This window comes from Nanorana parkeri, unplaced genomic scaffold, assembly GCF_000935625.1.
Source record: "Nanorana parkeri isolate BGI_ZX_2015 unplaced genomic scaffold, ASM93562v1 scaffold183, whole genome shotgun sequence".
In the NCBI taxonomy this organism is placed as follows: domain Eukaryota; kingdom Metazoa; phylum Chordata; class Amphibia; order Anura; family Dicroglossidae; genus Nanorana; species Nanorana parkeri.
Window position 1 is genome coordinate 837,307 of NW_017306451.1, and position 19,508 is coordinate 856,814.

Consider the following 19,508-nt stretch of genomic DNA (forward strand, 5'->3'; position numbering starts at 1 on the left):
GGGAGTGCGCCTGCCACAACAGACTGGGTCAAGAAGAGAGGGTGGCAGTCACAGGTTTGAGCAAGCTTGGGTGAATTAGGTTTGCGTTAAGCCCAGCCTCATCACAAATCACCACAAGGTGCCTAAAATATCTTCAACTGTGAACAAATTATGACCTATTTAAATGTGAACAAATATGTGCACCTGGGAACTCCCAAGCAAAGCCAGTGCATAGGCCTAGACTTAAATTTAGAACTGTGGCACTCTCTCCCTCTTGCCCCTGACTTCCATATCCTATGGGATGCTCTGATTCCTGGCAACATTAGGCATAAAGGAAACCTTTCCTGAGAAAAAACATGGAGGCTGCCAATGCTGACTTCCTTTTAAAAATTCTAGTTGCCTGGCTATTTGTGAACCCTCTGGCTTTAATACTTCGAGTCACTGGCCTGTAACATGTATGTGAATCAGGAAAATGAATGAAAAGTAAAAAGTCCTTGTGTGCAGTCTTCTTCTGGGAAAGCAATTTCCTGAATTGAATCCAGAAAGTCAAAATGACAGCCAGTCAACTAGCATGTGTAGAATGAGAAGCCAACAACAACAGCCTCAGGGCTTCTTTCTAAAAAGGGTTTACTTTGAGGCCCATCTCTCAAGGTCAGATCTACTGCTAGTGGAACTTAAGGGGTTAAAATGACTTCCTGAGTTTGGGCGACATCTGTGCATGTAATCAGCAGGGTGGGTCTTTCAGTAGGTCACAGGACATTCATTAAAAAGTCTCTATTTTTAGTAAGCAATATAAAGCTTAAAGATTCTCTGGACAATAAAGTATAGTCAGACAGAAAAACTGGCTTTTCCTAGCCACCAGGTTGGTGTTAGCTTCCATTTTCAAATCACACTCACAAAATAAGTCCTGCACTTTCAAGGGTTACATTGTTTTGGATCAAGTGGATGCAGATGAATCCAGTTCCATGTGTGTTGCTGAGTTCTATGTGAAGCTTCCATATATTATAAATTCCTGCACAATCTAGCTCTTAGAGGCCCATTAGCATCTTTTGGCCTGGGAATACATACCAGTTCAGTATACCCTTAATTGGTTTTTAATGAGCTATGAAAGCCAGACTGCGTGCAGAACAGGATCTCCAGACTGGTATGAATTAAGGGAAATATTAACCTCCTTTGGGAGTTTAAATTTACACAGTTTTGGCATCCATAGATTTCAGTTTCACATATAAAAAAAAGACTAAAGGAAGACTTGCATATAGTATGTGCAGTTTTGTCTTACCTACTACATAAAGCTACTAAAACGACAAAGCAGCAAAAATGTCACAATACTTCAAATAGATAGTAGACCGTAACCACTGTTAATTTAATGTGCAGAGGTGTGTCTGGGTCTCTAAAACTGAATACACAGTTACCAACATTCCTGAACGAATCGGTAGGAGACTTTCCTGCAATAGGAAAAAAGGTCAGTGTGCTTTCCTTGCTGTCTGCCATGGTATCTTGTGCCCAACACCATTGTTGCATGTTTTGTGGGACATGGAGGGTATGTGATAGTTTGCAAAATGGGGGGACTTTTTGCAGAAAGTGGGACACCTGGCAACTAGCGAGCTATGACTCCTTTTATAGCAAATTGTCATTTTGGAAGCCCCCATACTGTTTGTATAGGTCTCTGATAAAACTGCAAAATGGCAGGAACACAAAGTCTTCTCAGGTTCAGGAAGAGGATGTAGAAGATCCAAGAGAACATGATACATTATGATAAAGGGGCCAACATTACAGTCATCCAGTACCATTAGTGATGTCATTGTCTTTATTGGGGAGATTATCCTTCACTTCCTGTCAGGACAGAACGGGATGGGAAATGTCTCCAATGAGGGCCAAAAACCAAATTAGCAATTATCTATGACTACAATCAGTAAGGGTACATCTTAGCTGTTTTTTTTAATGTTATTAAATAAAGTAGTTGGGGCAATTGCAAAAAAGGCATTTGCAACACTTTTCTAGCGTTATGACAAGCATTAGAAGTTCCTACCAAATGAATGAACTCCTCCAAGTTGGAGTAAATTGTGCCGTACATGTAAATATGGTGTTACAGACAAAATTCTGTCCGGGGAAATTCTACAACAGATTCATATATACCTTACCAACAGCTACATTAAAAGGAGAACTATGAGATGAGTGATTTCCACTCACCTCATAGTTCTAGCCGACCTGTGACAATGAGACTGTCACAGGTCGGCTCAGTAGATCGGGAGGTGAGCGAACACATACCAGGTTCGCTCACCTCTCGATCCTGTCACGGCTCTCTGCCGTGACAGGGGGAGGGCTGGATTCCCCTCTCCCCGCTCCGATCTGCCAGCGCTGACTGGCGGAACGGACGGGGGAGGGGGCGGGTACAGCTGGCTCTGCCTCTAGATAGGCAGAGCCATCTGTCACTCACGCAGTTGGGCGGATCCCATCATCTACGGCGAGATCCGCTCCGGCTGCGGCGTCTCAGTATACCGCGAGCTGTAGCTCGCGGTATACTGAGCTTAGGGTAATGGGAGGACGCTAGTTTGTGTCCTCCCGTTACCCTAAGGAGAACTATAGGGAAAAACACTGACCCCATAGTTCTCCTTTAATCTGTCGAAAGTTGCGCCATTTGTTGCACAGAAGGGAGATAGCTTTATAAAATGTATCTTTCACACTCTTATTGCAAGGTATGTGTCTATGTAAAGATTTAAACAAGATGAATAAGGAAAACAGGGACTGTCCCAAAAAAATGTGAGGGGGATAAACAAGCATTCTTCTAGGAGAAAGCCAAATAAAATCCTGACATTTTTGCAGTCATATAAAACCTATTAATACCAAAAATCTATTTGAACTTTTCACATTTCTCAGTTACTAGAATTTCAGGCAGTTTCTAATGTTTACAGTGCTGTCCCATTTCATTTTTAAGTGTCCTCCAGAGATACAGGCCAGCTGCTGTTCCTTATACAAGTGCCTGGGCTACTGACTGCTGCTTGTTCTGAGTAACAGGATATAACTATACTATCTCTCCTCACGCTCATTTTCACTTTCTGTATCTAGAAACGGATCAGAACATTGCCAAGAAACAGAAACTGGCTGTGCTCATTTCAAAACGCTGACAGACACTGAAAATACTGTATACTGATGCTAAATCCTTTCCTTGAAAGCTTGTTAGACACTGTTTTGTTTGAAGTTGGTACTACAAAAAAAGTGAACAAAAGCCAATAAAATTACAGATACACTGTATTCTTATCAAAAATGGCAAAGATTACAAAGTCAAAACACTACATTGGCTAGGGATTCTCTTGTGATAGTAATGTACCAATGGCAATTAAAGAGAAGGACCTCTAATTATAGTGTGTAATATGGAAAACCCTACTTACATTCAGAATGATTAGCCTCTTTTTAAGGGTAATAGAGCAGAGAGTTTGGAGTTTAAGTGATACTCTTTATTGGTTAACTTATCAAAGATTTAAGCTTCCAGGATTCCTTAGATCCTTCATTGAAGCTATTAAAGATGCAAGCTTTTGGGATTCCTCAAATCCCTTCATTGAAGCTGTTAAAGATGCAAGCTTTTGGGATCCCTTAGATCCTTTTTTTTTGAAGTTGTTAAAGATGCAAGATTTCTGGATTTATTAGATCCCTTCGTCAAAGGGATCTAAGGAATCCCATAAGCTTGCATCGTCAATTACTTAAGCTAACTAATAAACTGTATCACTCCAAACTTTCTCTCTAACAGATGGCTAACATGGTACAACACTCTACTACTGCTGAGGGTAATAGACAAAGACACACATCCTTGATTGCTATACACATGCTGTGGTTCATTCTCCTCTACAGACAGCGGGGCTAAGAAACAAGTTTACGAGCAGCCTTTTCTAGCAAGAAGCAAGTTGGCACAAAAGAGACAGCTGCCCTAATGAAACACAAGTAAAGCTTACCCCAGTGTTTGTCCTGAATCCAGTGCCTGAGCTGTCCCAATCCTTCCTTCTCTCTTTCTAACTCAAAATTCCAGCCCTGCTTTCTTGCAAGGAATGATGTCACAGGAATGGGGGCTGGGAATTACACACAGGGCAGCTCTGACTTCAAGTCAGTTTGTACAATGAGACCCTTCTAACACTAGTAAAAAAAAATGTGTGTGTGAGGGCGGGGAAGGGAAAGGAAATCCAGGCCTCTTCTTTACATACACAGGCTTGTTGTCCAAGACTTCTGACAGCGTCTGTCTGCCTTATACCTTACTCCTTCAGTAGTTAGTAACGGGGATTTCTGGGCAGCTTGAGCAGATGTTAACTTGAGAGTGTCACTCAGGACAGCGCTGCCTGAAATATACATCATGGAGGAAAAGGGGGTGGCGGAGAGGAAGTACAGCAAAAATTTCTATTGTGATGAAGTAGCTAGGAAGGATATATGTTTGGCTTGCTTGGCTGCTTTCTTGTGATTATTGTAAAAAACAGGCGATTTATACATTTGCAAAAAAAATTACAAAGACTACATGTAACAAAACGGGTTTGTAATTTTAATAGAGATTATTTGTCCTTGATAGAGAGGTTAAAAAAATAAAAAATCTGATGATTTACCTGCTTCCAGGAGGTGATCAGGTGGGTACTCATCTGCGCTATGCAGGGAGTTTAAGGCCCCTTTTACACAAGCTGATCAGGGGGAGAACCGTTTATGGATCCCCTTCCTGATTGGAGCAGTACAGATTGGACGTCACCGCTGTGATATCCGTGTCCGTCCAGTTTTTTGCTCCATCTTGCGATGGATGAAAAAACTGAGATGACCAGACCCCATGTTGGATCTATGTGGAATCAGATGCAAATGGTCATGTGTCTGTTTACATCAGATTATCCCCAATCTGGCACAATCAGGTCCATCTAAATGGAACACTGTTCAATTTGTTTTTCTGGACCTGGCCGAAGTCTGGGGTTACCGTGTGTAAGGCCCCATTCCCACTAAGCGATTTATCGCACGATTTTGCGCATTTTTGCAGCGCGATATCGCAAGAAGTTGCCGGCCAATGCTATTCAATGGAGCTGTCTTAGCTCCATGTCGCCCGTCGTTTTCGGCGGATTTTGCGCGATTTTTGTATTTTTTAATGGAGCCCGACGGTGAAGGTCGCGCTACCGTCACTGGAACGTCGCCCCGAAAGTCGCGCTATCCCGGCCGCGCGGATCCGCTGCAAAAGGTAAGTCGCTTAGTGTGAATGGGGCCTAAATCAACACTCATCTATTTAGACCCAGCTGCCTGGATTTGCCTGAAAAACTGACAGGCAGACCCAGATCGACTGCTCGTGTGAAAGGGGCCTAAAAGTTTGCTTTAATTTGCAGATTCATTAAAATTAAAATAAAATCCCAGAATCGGATTAAGCATTTGAAGAGTACTACTTTAGAAAACTGGCCAGAGTCTTAAGCTGGCCATACATCGCCAGCTTAAGATAGCAGGACTCACCCCATAGATTTGGGGTGAGTCCTGCTGACTCGTCTAAACTTGTATGGTCCTGCGAGTAACACTCAAAAGTTGATTTTTTAAAATTTGTTGAAATTTCTGACTACAAATTGACTGCAATTATCTGCAGTCACTGTTTGGGTATACTGACAATAGCTTGGCACAGGAGATTCCCCCAACCAAGCTTTTTGTATGGATGGGGGAATTAAGCATTTTTTCCTTGTTTGACCCACAGGGTGGATGTATGATCAGCTTTAGGCATAGCATCCAACTGTCCCTATTTGGAGGGACTGTCTCTCTTTTGGAACCCCTTGGTTGCCCCTCTTTTTGATGATGATGTATGAAAAATGTACTATTATACTATCAAAAGTGTTTTACTACTTTAAACCACCATCCAACCTCTAAATGACTGCATCTGTTATATGGAAGAAGTAGTGGGGAAAAATATTACTTGTTGGTTTAAACAGTCATGTTTTGCCACGTGGCAAACGTGTGTCCTACGCTTACATACTTTGTACTATAATGTGCCCTTCTTTACCAAAGTTGGGAGGTATGGCTTATGGTTCAGTATCAAAGTTGCAAAAAAATTATTTAATTATGTTGTCAAGTGTGATAATATATTCTGAATACCTAGATATTCACAACAAAATATGGTAAACACACAATTTAGTAATGTGTGTGCGCATGTGTGTATACAGTATATGTACAAGTTTATTACAGGGGTCTTGTCATTAGCCATCCAGTTCGTCAAAAAAAGGATTAAATTGCTGTTAAGCCATTTAGGATGACATCATTGTAGATGGCAGTACCACAATTCCCTGTAGGCCTTAGATTGTTACACACCGCTCATAAATGGCATTGAATGCTTCATGCAAATTCCACCCTGACCTTCTGTGCACTCTTTAAAGCCTGGGAAAATATTTTGTACTGAACGTATTGATCCAAAACACAAAAGCTGCCACTGGCTTTAATTTTTGATACCACATGTTAAAAATGCCATGGAATACTGATCCTATGGGTGTTGAAGTTGGGGTTCACCTAAACTGATCCTGTGTCCGTATTTAATATCCAGCACACAAAGCCTCCGAGTGGCTCAGCAGGACTAAGGAGCACAAGCCTCATGCCACCTATACAGTCAGCATACATAACATTATAAGCCTAAGGTCCCATTTACACTAGTGCAATTTTTGTTTGCTGTCATGATGCACCATACAACAATAGAAATAGAATTGTGCCTATTCACATCAATGCAACATGGTGCAGTATGATTTTTGGAAAGGTGTTGGTGCTTCTTTTGGTGCTACACAGTGCGTATTTGACCCCATAGACTTCAACAGGAGTGCATGAAAAATATACATGTACATGCAAGTTTTTTGTGTTTTTGTGCTTAGGCTCTATTCATATCTTTGTGATGCAGGAGCGATCCTGCATTGCATGTTACAATGTTAGGTGTGCTGTGGTGTCATTATTTCCTAATGGGACCCCAACGCACCTAGCCATTGCATGTGCATTGTATTGCACCACATCACATAGTAACCTATTACCATGCAATATGGTGTAAGGCAATTAAAAAAAGGTGCTTGCACTTCTTTCAGTGTGATTTAGGTGCGGTAGGCAGCCCGTTCAAATGAATAGACTGCCCAACCACAACACATTACAAGCGCACCCTGCAGCACCTCTGCAATGTCACATCACAGGTGTGAGTGAGAACTTAAAGTCTCCTCAAAGAAAGACAATGTCTAATGATGTTACTGCAGATATTGATTGTCATTGGCAAAAAGAAAAAAATGCAATAAACATGAAAACCCATCAAAGACGTGCATAAACGCGCTACCATAACGCACATAAAATGAACAATTATGCCGGAGAACGAGTGTGAGCTTAGGCTAAGATGCACTGCAGTACTTTATATCATACACTGTAATTAGTAAAGAGGAATAAAGTAGAGGTCAGACTATTTTGTAGCCAAGATTAATCGCTGCTACAAATCGCTGATGCAAGGGACTGCAGCTGGTGATTTCCTACTGAAATTCATTAAGAGCATTATTTTCCATAGAAATGATTAGGAATGATTGTCGCAGGCGATTTTGCCACAGTGACAAAACCTTGCTGAATCTCGATAGCTGAACACCAGAGCAACAAGTAGCTTTACCAATTAAGAGTCAGCGACCCCATAGGAAATCATAGAAGATGGCGATCACCGGCACTCAGTCAGAAGCATTAGACTCTTTTGCTTATTTATTGAAGATACATGTCACAGGCGTCATTTAGTCACTGTTTCGGGGCTACGCAGGGTCCCTTCTTCAGAGTGACATAGTGACATCACTATGTCACTCTGAAGAAGGGACTCTGCGTGGCCCTGAAACGCTGGCTAAATGACGCCTGTAACATGTTTCTTCAATAAATAAACAAAAGAATCTAATGCTTCTCACTGAGTGCCGGTGATTTCCATCTTCTACGATTTGGAAATACATGGCGCTCTCAGTGCAATCACTACGAGCATTAATCAAGGTCCAATCACTGTAAAAAGTGCATGTGACGCATTACAGAACTCCATAGAAAATCATTGTACTCATTTGACATCAAAATAAGGAAAAATTAACTCTTTCTAGAGGTTCCACAATGTTAATACCTTAGGAGTGGAGGAACTGGCTGTTCAATTCCTTCCAGGTTTTCCGGACTATGGTGGGATGGGATCTCCAGTCCTGGGGCCAGGTGTTGCCAATGGCCAGGTTGGGCTGATCAGATGGCTGAGAGCAGCCTTATTAGGAAGCAAGCCCAGTGCTCAGAAGAGAGATGTGGATGTGTAAGAGGCACACGATGACAGGCAGACTGCATGCGTGAGCACAAAGGACACATCCAGGAAGGTTGGAGAGGTCCAGAGGTTTGGTGACCCTGTGATACCTGTCGGGTAGACAGAGACAGGACGGTGACCCACAAGGGGTGAATACTAACAGGCCTTGAGGTGAGGAAAGCTGCCGAGGACTGTATTTCCAGGGAAAATCCTGGGACTATCACACTGGGAGTGTGTGGGACAGCCAGATGTCAGTGAGACCCAAACCATATTGTTGTAATGTAAGTCCAATGAACTGTTCTTTTTCGTTTATCATGTACTGTTGACCTTTTTGATGAATAAAGACTGTCCTTTTATGTTAAAGTCGGCTTCAGGAGTGGTCACTTAGCGCTTACCCTTGTGCTATATTCCCCAAACTATTGCAATTGGTGGAGAATGCAGGCAACCAGCGCTATCTGTCGCAGAGGCCATTCTGATTGCAAAGACCTGACCTAAAGGTACAGAGTGTGTAGAGACTGGAGTCTCTGAAAGAAGTTCTTGTGAACTGTGTTATGCTGGACACACACCTTACAACCATCGCAAGACTTTTGTCTTGCGATGGTTGTACGGTAATTAAAAAAACATACGATCTGCCTATCTTGGACAGGCAGATCGTACTTGCGATGATCGCAAGCCCGCCCCACTGAGGGGCGGGCTTCCGATGACCGCAATGCTGAACGGGCAGTGTGCGCTTGCGCGCACCGGCCTGTCCGGCCTTTTATCTTACGAACATGCTACACACCCGCCGAAAATCGTACGATTCTTGGCGGGTTTTCGAACCTGTTCCTAAGATAAAAGTCATGCGACCTGACAGTAGCAGCGGTCGCACGCCTTCCACACACCTTGCGATAATCGTACGATCGCTGGATTTCCTGCGATTATCGTACGATTATCGCAAGGTGTGTGGGCACCTTTACTGCGAGTGAGAAAGCAAAGATTACATGCTGTGTGAAGCAGGTGAGCCAAGGCCTGCAGGACAAGGAAAAGTCCTTAAAGAGACAGTGCTATATTTTTTCTGTTGACTGCAGGGTGCACAGTTGCTGTGGATTGCATCAATCGATTATCTGCCAGTATGGGGCGATCAAAAAGAAATGACCGTTACGCAAAGATGCTTGCAGAAGCATGGTGGTTGGAAGGTATAACGCCGTATGTGGAAGCTGCACCAGTGATGGCAAAACGTGCCAGTTTTTGAATCTGTTGTGGACTGGTACAAGCAACATTTGGCCGCATTGACCCCCAGCTTCTACAGTGGTCGGAAGAGCCTGGTGGTCAACACCTGTGGAAGCTGAACAGAGGTCCAGCAGGTGTGCGGTGGTCTGTAGCAACGCCAGTGAACGCAGGGTTGCTGACCGCATGCAATGGAGGTCGCCTGCAGAGGAGTGGAGCCAAGCAAAGGTGCCTGGAGAGAGGATCCAGCATGGCCCGGAGAGACTGCAAGAGACCAGAGGGAGAGTGCCATCTCCCGTAGCAACCGGAGAGAAAGTGTTATCAGGAGAGAGAAACCTGAGTGACGGCGAAGCCCGGCGGAATCGGAGTAAGCTTCAGCGTGCCTGGAAAGAGATACAGAGAAATCTTTTGGGTGAAAATCGCCCTGCACCTTGCACAGTGTGTGGTCTGTGGGGGCATAGCATGGCGTCATGCCCTGAGATGTGGGGTCCACCACAACCTTCACCATGTTTTGGATGTGGTCAACTGGAACATAAGTCTGCAACATGCCCTGTGCTCTGGGGTACCCATGAAGGTACTGTTGGGCAGGAGACCAAACCCGCCAATGTAAGCCATGAGGCTAATGTGCGTGCAGTTGTCCATAGCAAACTCATGGGAGAGTTCCTTGGAACCCACAGGGGGCGCCAAAGATGAGTGGACAATGTCAACACAGAACCAGGTTTGGTGATCCTGAGATACCTGCCGGGGAGACAGAGAGAGACTGTGACCCACGAGGGGTGAATACTAACAGGCCTTGAGCTGAGGAAAGCTGCTGAGGACTGTATTTCCAGGGAAAATTCTGGGTCTATCACACTGGGAGTGTGTGGGACAGCCAGATGTCAGTGGGACCCAAACCATATTGTTGTGATGTAAGTCCAATGAACTGTTCTTTTTCGTTTATCATAGACTGTTGACCTTTTTGATGAATAAAGATTGTCCTTGTATGTTAAAATCGGCTTCAAGAGTGGTCACTTAGTGCTTACCCTTGTGCTATATTCCCCAAACTATCACAATATAATTATAAATTTTTATTTTTTTCCCCCTTACAATAACTTGTATTAGTATTGCTAACACTGCCTCTCTGCCAACATCTCCTACAATGCCATACAATGTAGCTTTTGCAATGCAAACACACCTATGTTTATTTGGAGGCAGGCATTCCAGAATACAATAAGATTTGTCAGGACTGCCTGATATCTGATATGCCAGCACATCTATTTAATTTCTACCATTGATATTACAGACATTTTCGCCATCGGATAGTTTTATTTTGATGCTAAAAGCATTTCCTTTTACATTTGTGTGAGGCCTCTCACACAGGCATTCCGATCAGGTCGTCCTTTTCAGGCGGGCCTGACAGGAAGCCCAATGTTAGTCTATGGGCAGCCGGGTCTAAACGGACGAGCGTCCGTTTACATCTGGTTACCCCTGACTCCAGCCAGGTCTGGAAAAACAAACAGATTAGAGTTATGTTTCATTGGACCCGATTATGCCGGATCAGGGGTAATCTGAGGTAAACAGACACATGTCCATTAATTTTTTTCCTCCATCTCAAGATGGAGTGAAATACTGGACAGACTAAGATGTCACAAGATGAAATGCATGGATTCCCTGCTGATCGGAATTGAAGGCTCCCCCGTGAAAGGGGCCTTAAGCATAGTTATAAACATTGTATCTAAAAACAAGCAATGCCAGTATTAAGGTGCCCATACACCTTACGATTATCGGACGAAACTTTTCGTCCGATGATCGAACAGTCGTATGATTTTCGTACGACGGCCCCATCCTGCCCCGATTATCGCAAGGTTCAATCAGCGGTAGTTAGAAAAAAACACCTGGACGACTTGCGGTAATTGACCGCAATTATTTTCGTTTGCGCCTGCGCAGTGTTAATCGTACGACTTTTGACGGACGGAAACGCCACCAACCATGCGAACACCGTACGATCAACCAAAGTTTTCAAACATGCTTGACCGTCAAAAGTCGTACGATTGTACAGTACTATCGGTCGGGCACTCTATTCACACGTTACGATTGTCGTACGAAAAGTCGATCGCATACGATTATCGTACGATAATCGTAAGGTGTATGGGCACCTTTACTCTAACAAGGAGAGAATTGCTGGTATTTGGAGACACAGACGTGTTTTATTAGTAGTTTGCATGAAAGACACTTTGAAATAGGTTAACCGCTTAGACATGAGGCATATGTACAGTGCATGTGCCTCTAATTGGATACAGTGTGTGGGGGTTACCAGCCAAAATGAAGGCATGCAAAACTAGCTCTCAGTAACTTCTTATAAAAGTCTGTTCTTAAGCTGAACTCTAGGCAAATCTAAATACAAAAAAAAGTATTTACTAGGAAGATATGAGAAGAAAGGAGATAAATCTGCTGTTGCTGCTTCTTTACTGTCCAATCACAGGCTGGGGGTATGCAGGTTTACTGCAGTAGAGAAAAGTGAGATCACCACCCTGGCTGTGCTATCTGGCAGGGCTTTGTAAATCTCAGCACTGGCCAGACAAAATGACAAGGCCTTTGGCATGTAGCTCCCATATATATTACAAGTGTGTATTTAGCTGCTGTCTGGCAGGGCTTTGTAAATCTCAGGATTGGCCTGACAAATCCTTGGCAAGCAGACCGCTCCCATATATGCCACAATTGTGTGTTTAGCACTCTGTATGAAATTCAGCATTCAGTAAAAACTGATGAAACTATTAAGATAAATGTAGTGCTAACTAAAAGTCATACACACACACCTTTTTTTATAATGGAGGCAGATAAATAGTTGCCTGAATCTGTTGGTGCCTTGCTTGATAAAGCCTTCCCATTTCCCATGGTTTAAAACTCCATTAATTTTTTTTATTTTTTTTTATTTTGGGTAAGATTAGACCCTCAGGGCAGGTTCTTTACCACTGTCAGAGTCTGAATTTCAAGTCCATTGATACAACAGGGAGAGAAACAGACTTCCACAGCAGGGATACAGACAGAAATATGTCTGGAGCCCCAATTCAATAGGGTTATATAGCATTCTTTATAAAAATAGACACCATGAAAAAAAAACCTTTACCCTTGCAATGGGTGCCCCTACCAATTACAAGGGTTAAATACACATTTTTCCTAGGGGATGATGAATAAGGTGATATACTTATCTTAAGGAGCAGCCGTCGTACATTGTATAGGAGGGCGCTAAGGGCCTGCTCACATTCCAGAGCAATGGAAGAGAGTGCCGACTGCAGAGGAATAAGGTAAGTCTATCACTTAATTCATCATCCCATAGGCAAAATGAGCAGTAACTCATAAGAATCCTCTAAATAAAAGAAACCTATTTATGGTGTTCTTATACCTCCACCTGCCAGGAAATACATGGAGAAGTTGAACTTTTTTCCCAGCATGTGACCTCTTCTCCTTCTAAGGGTGCCCACACACCTTACGATTATCGTACGATAATCGCGGGAAATCCCGCGATCGTACGATGTACGTAAGGTGTGTGGAAGCCGTGCGACCTCTACTACTGTAAGGTCGCACGACTTTAAACTTACGGACATGTTTGAAAACCCGCCGAGCATCGTACGATGTTCGGCGGGTTTGTGGCATGTCCGTACGATAACAGCCGCACGGGCCGGTGTGCGCAAGCGCACACTGCCCGTTCGGCATTGCGGTCATCGGAAGCCCGCCCCTCGGGGCGTGGCTTGCGATCATCGCAAGTACGATCTGCCTATGCAACATAGGCAGATCGTACGTTTTTTTAAGTACCTTACAACCATCGCAAGACAAAAGTCTTGCGATAGTTGTAAGGTGTGTGCCCAGCCTTAGTATGTCAATGCAAAAAAAAACAACCCATTGCCTCCCATGACACAATGCAAGCTTCCAGCTGCTTTCCATGTGCAAGCTGTTCTGTCAATTAGCATGATGTAGTACAACGGGTGGGCACCGACATGCTCGGCTGGGAAAAAATACCTTCTTTTTGTAGAAAAGTGTTTATTCATTGGGGGGATGTATCAAAACTGGGGCAGACAGAATCGGGAGCAGTTGCCCATAGTAACCAATCTGCTTCTACATTCCGTTTGTCCAGTTAGGCTTTGAAAAGAGAGAAGCTGATTGGTTTCCATGTACAGCTGCTTCAGATTCTGTCTGCTACTGTTTTGTTAAATCCCCCCAATGTATAAACACATTTCTACAAAAAGAAGGTATTTTTTCCCAGCCGAGCATGTCGGTGCCCACCCCTTGTACTACATCATGCTAATTGACAGAACAGTTTGCACATAGAAAGCAGCTGGAAGCTTGCATTGTGTCATGAGAGACAATGGGTTGTTTTTTTTGCATTGACATACTAAGAAGGAGGAGAAGAGGTCACATACTGGGGAAAAAAATTCAACTTCTCCATGTATTTTGTGTTTTGTTAAATGTTTTCTTTCCCCAAATTTGTATTAGTTTTACAAACAATAAACATAAGTAAACAAAAAGACCATGTAGGCTGGTACAGCAGCTGAAATGTGATCAAGGGAATAGATGTACAAAAACAGGGCCATCCCTACTCTTTATGCTGCCTGAGGCAGCAGAGGGTGCGGAGGTGTAGGTGGTCATTGTGTGGCAGCAGGGGTGCTGCTCATAATGCGGGGGGAGTGATCATGATAGTGCTGAGGGGAGGTGCTTTGCGGTGGGACAAGTGGCCATGCTGCCAGTTGCTCTCCGTGTGTTCTTTCCCAGCTCACTGATGTCATCAGTTGCTAGGGAGCTGAGCGGGACACTCTGAGCTCCGGGTAACCAGTAAAGCCAGAAGAAAGAGGTTTAGAGGGGTTCACTCCTAACATTGACTAGATACGTTTAAGAGGACAACAATGCATCCTCAAAGCAGTGTGGGCTTGCATAAGCTATCCACCTCCCATTGTTTTAATTTATATTAGTTATCTTTGTTATAAAACTTTTCCTGGCCTGGAAAGTGTAAACTGGTAAATTGCCTAAGACTAACTTTAGACTGCCCCTAACCCTATGTAACTGAAACTCAGCCCACATACCTCCAGCTACAAGGGTGTCATTTTATTTTGATGCTGGTATTGTACATGCTGGCTGCTTCTCTTTGATGATCACTTGCCCTTGTTTTCAGTTCTTTTCACTATCCTTATTTGCTGGTTGTAGTCCATATGAGGCCATGCAGGGCAGACAAAGGTTTTACACACACATGGTCCCCAGCTTACTGGGAAATTATGCCAATAGTATATATTGAAGTCTTGGAGCTGTACTATGAAGTCTGGAGCAAAGGGAAGAAAGGTTTTTACGTAGAAACTGATCAGGAGTTTGCATTCACAATGCATTCACAATGGGAGTGATTGTGAAAGATAACCGCTTGCATTTTCCCGTCTTTGTGTCTTTAATCGTGTCTTACAAAGCACAGAATATTGCTGGTCCTGACAGAGTATTTCTGTCATTACTCGTACATCACTATTACTTAGCACACTAAATGAAGCACTGTTGCTGTAAATGGCTGGAAACCTCCCTCCTTTGCCAATACAAGCAAGACTGTGGTCGGTTAACGCTAATGCTTTGAATACTCAAGATCAGGGGTGGGCAAACTCTGGCCCTCCATCTTTGGTGAAACTACAAATTTTCTTTTTATACAGCTGGAGGGTCAGAGTTTGCCCACCCCTGCTCAAAATGGTCACTATATGACAACATACATCAGTGTTCGGATGTACTTGCATATGGAGCTATTGCCTGCAGTTAGGGACAGATGAGTGCCACCAGACACAGACAGATTGTGACCAGGGCTGGTCATCTGCCCATAGCTGTAGGGAACTACTGGATTTGTGCGTACATGCGGATAATGGTGGACAGCTCCCTGTCAGTTCTCAGGCCAAGCAGCCATTCAAAATATGCTGCCCGGTGCAGAGTGTCAGCTTGAGGTGGGCTGGGGCTATGGCCACGAGGGAGCGCCATCCATATATGCATTGCTTACAGCTCCCTCACATGTCCTATAGAGTTGCCTGGACCGGAGTGACGTCACATTCTGGCTCCTGTCGCCTCTAGAGGGCATGCAAGGGAGTTGTGCAAGCAATACACATATGGATGGAGCTCCGTCACAGCACATAAGCCCACACTGGACCCCAGGCTGAGGATCCACTCCAGTTCTCAGAACACAGAGAGACTGGGGGGATCTAAAAAAAAAAAAATTTTATATTTTTTCGAACGTGTGTGAGATTGTGTCTGTCAGCGTTTGTTTTTGAGGGCCCATTCACAGTAGTACAGTGCACTAATCGCATTATACCACGCAATCGCATCTACCGCGCATTCTGATTGCGGAAGTGTGTTGCCATTCATTTGAATGGCACCCCAAACGCACCACCCTCCCACAGTTCCATTGCCCGCATCAGAATGCTCTTTCACGCAATGCCGTGCGTTCCATTACAGTGCAACTTGGGTCGTGATTTAATGATCCAAGGACAAATGTGGGTCCTGAGGTTACACCGGTTGAGAACCACTGCTTTAAAACATGAAGAAGACTATATTAAAGGTTATCTAAGGTCAAAAACTAAAAATAAATGTGCATTTCTATATTGAAATTGCATAAGTTCTATCCCACTCCTAATTAACCATATACCTTACTTATTGAAGATGTCCATGGGATGTACTTCCTCAATTCACTGACACAATTTCAGTCAGCCCTGTGAATATGCACTTCTTTGTGTTACAGCTCTCATAGAGCCTGCCTTCTGAACTACAACTCAACGACTGAACAATGTAACATTATAATTGCTTGCTGAAAGCAATGCATGATGGGATGTGTAGTCTTGGTCAATGGCGATTGTATCACATCCAGCAGCAGGGAAAGAGACACAAAGCACACTGGGAGTCCAGAATGTTGGTGAAAGTGATGAACAGACAGAAGGCAACACTCACTACATAAAAGGGATTTTTTTCAAGTAAGCTTTGATTGAGTTCTGAAAAACAAGTCTAGACTAGTATGTATTCCTTATATAATGCTGATGTCATAACAGGAGAGTATATGCTGGGACTTTACAACTCCTTTAAGGTATCATTATAATATCAGTTTATTTTATAATAAGAAAGAGATTGTAGATTTTAGTGAACTGTAACTGAATAATATGTGTTTACCTTGCTGTCAGGACAGTTTAGCATCAGTGAATTGTCCATGCTATTTATAATCAGTGCTTAGTCTCAAGGACACCTTAGCAGATGCCTGTGTCTCATTATAATTACCTAACACTGACAACCTGGACAAGAGCTATTTGTGAACTTTTTGTGACGGTCGTTTTCATTTTACAAATGAAAATAGTGACTACAGCTTCTTTCAGAACACAGTATCACTACTACTTTTTAGCATGTTTATTTTTAAAACATCCTTTTCTTTGCAGTTATGTAATGCATAGTAAAAGGTTACATGTGTAAATACCACAGGGCATGCATGTCAGACAGATTTTCTTTGGGATGCACGCAATCATGCTCATTCCTCAAACTTGTCCTGTTTAAAAAGAAGTCTGTACTGAGGGCATTATGTAGCTGGCCATTGCTGCTCTGAAAATGTTAGGTGCTTGGCTGTTATTGTTATGCCGATACAATAGCTTAAAGACCTAATCCATCTTTGGGGAAAATAATACATGCACATACATTGATGAAAGAAAAAAAATGTGCATTTATTAACTTTATATAACTTTTTGCATTGGAGCCTGAAAAGCACTACAGCCGTAGTGAGTACAATGCACAGGCTCCTGCAGTCTGTTTCCGGCAGCCCCAAGATGGTAAGGAGGTACAAACCTTTGGTGATGTGGCTGGAGGAAGTAATCAATGGATCATCACACTTGTTTCATTGAGTCCTTTGGCTGCATTGGCAGTATTTCAGTTCACAGACCCTATGAATGGATCTGTGAATGAATGGCGTGGCTGTGCCTTTGGAGCTACAAACAGGATCAAAGGGATATCCCGATCGCACACCATATAAATCAAAGCACCTCTTGATAGGTGCTGAAGCACCTTGTAGGTGGCACCACAATAGATCCAACAGAGAAAGGTTACCAGCACACCTCAAGAAATGTGACCATGTTTCATATTACCCTTACATGCTTAAAATTTATTCTGAGAGTATTGAAGCCAGGAACAGCCAGGTAACTAGCATCATCACAAGTAGGTCAGCAAGGAAAACCCATATGTCTTCCTCTGAAGGGGCCATTCACACCTTGGCGCCCAGGTGCATTGCGGTAAGAGCTCTTAACAATCTGTGACACGATCTGCGGCTTTCTGCCCAGCTCACTGACATCACCAGTTGCCAGTTGCTTAGTAGGACGCCCTGGCTAGTGCCCCCGCCCCCCACACACTTCCGAACAACAAATCAGGAAGAGCAAATCACCACCCCCCAAGACCGACAAATTGGGGACAGCACGCTGCCAGATCCTCCTTCTCGGAATGCAAGCCTCAGGTGGCAAAAATTATAGGGACAGCCTTGACCAGCATGTCACATGGCTGTGGGGAGGGAGTAATCAGTCTTGTGTAAGCTCCAATGAAGATCAACTTGAAGCTTCCTTTTACTTCTGGTAGCAAACACATGGTGGGCGAATGAAGTGAAGGTTAAAGTAATCTGCTACAGTGCCAGCTTTAAAACTGGCTTCAATCCAACATGTTGCTATATATCGAAACCCCAAACAAATGTTAGCCTGCCTAGTCATTACTCGCCACCTGGCTTTCTGATTGGCCAGGAAATCAGCATTGAGTCGGCCAAACAGCATAGAACCAGCTTCCTGGCCAATCAATGTTTCAGTATCTTAAAACCTAGTTCACATGGGTGACAAGGGGCAGTAAAACTGTGCGCATGATTTGCGGTTTTACTGCCCCCCCCAGCTACACGCTGCAATGGAAGCACTGTGGCAAAACAGTGCTGTATACATTGCTGTGGCTGCAATGCTTTGCGTCATGACGCAGCAAAAATATGCAGCGTGTCGCATTTGGCAGGTGGGCCGCTTTTCAAATGTGGCAATTGCAATAGAAAATTAACACTGCAATAAAAAAAAAAAAACCCTGCATTCAGGAGACAGCGGTATCGCATTATGAACTCTGGGCATCCATTGTAGGTCCACTGACATCTGAAAAGCGATCCAGATTTTCAGAGGAGACTGCAACCCATGTGAATGAGGCCTAAGGCCCCTTTCACATGGGCTGATCAGGAGGGGATCCATGAACGGAAGGTTATTCACAAAAGGGTGAAGAGTTTGGAGAAGGCAGGAGAAGAGAACAATCTAGGACAACATAGCTGAACTGGAAAAATTCTCCAATTCAGCTCACTTTCCAGTTCAGCTATGTTGTTCTAGATTGTTCACTTCTCCTGCCTTCTCCAAACTCTTCACCCTTTGTAAATAACTCTGTTAGTGTCAACTTCTTTTCTGCAGTGGAAATTCCCTACTAGCTCATGATAAATCTTGAGACTATGAGTAAAAAATAAACTTAATTTCTGTGGTTACTGTGCTTTTGCTTTTAAAGGAAGTTTAAGTAAAATTAACTTGATGCTTTATGGCTTTTGACAAAAGATACAAAATCTTTCTAAATCTTGACCCCCCCAGGCTTTATTTTTCCAACCAAGAAAAACAAAGAACAACAAACTAGGGCAAAAGACATCCAAAAAGCATATGATTACTGAAAAGATTTCTATGAGTTGTCTCTTAATACACTAAATCAATTTTCTTTAACAAAAATCCAGGCCATCAGGAAATGTGCACACAAATGCAATTATGGCAGGCTTGAAAAGCTGAATGCTAATGTGTCTTCCATCGTCCCCCGCCTGGGGAATGACATATGCCCATTACCCATTACCCATTGTTAGAAAACCTCCTGACACAAGAGTAGTAAAAATGAAAAGATGGAATACAACAAAAGAAAACAGTGACCTGTTAATAGACAAGGTATACAGTAAAGCAAAACAAACGACAAACGCACTCAACAATTTGTTACCAGTTATACAGTAAGGTGCACACGAAATGGGCTTTGAACAGTGGTACAGTAGAAAGGCATCATGGCACACTCACAAACCAGCATGTAA

The 19,508-nt window shown here is 43.3% G+C and overlaps 1 protein-coding gene across 3 annotated transcripts in view; it reads right to left on the reverse strand.

Moving 5' to 3' along the window:
• The window catches only part of LOC108785917 (A-kinase anchor protein 2-like), a 56,388-nt gene that overhangs the window by 27,130 nt on the left and 9,750 nt on the right, over nt 1-19,508 (reverse strand). The window contains exon 1 of one of the 3 annotated variants that reach the window (XM_018555108.1): nt 3,927-4,178. The exons of the other annotated variants lie outside the window; for them this stretch is intronic. The gene's annotated coding sequence lies outside the window, so the exon portion shown is untranslated. Of the gene's footprint in view, nt 1-3,926; nt 4,179-19,508 lie in introns of those variants that run through there. 3 annotated transcript variants of the gene reach the window in all.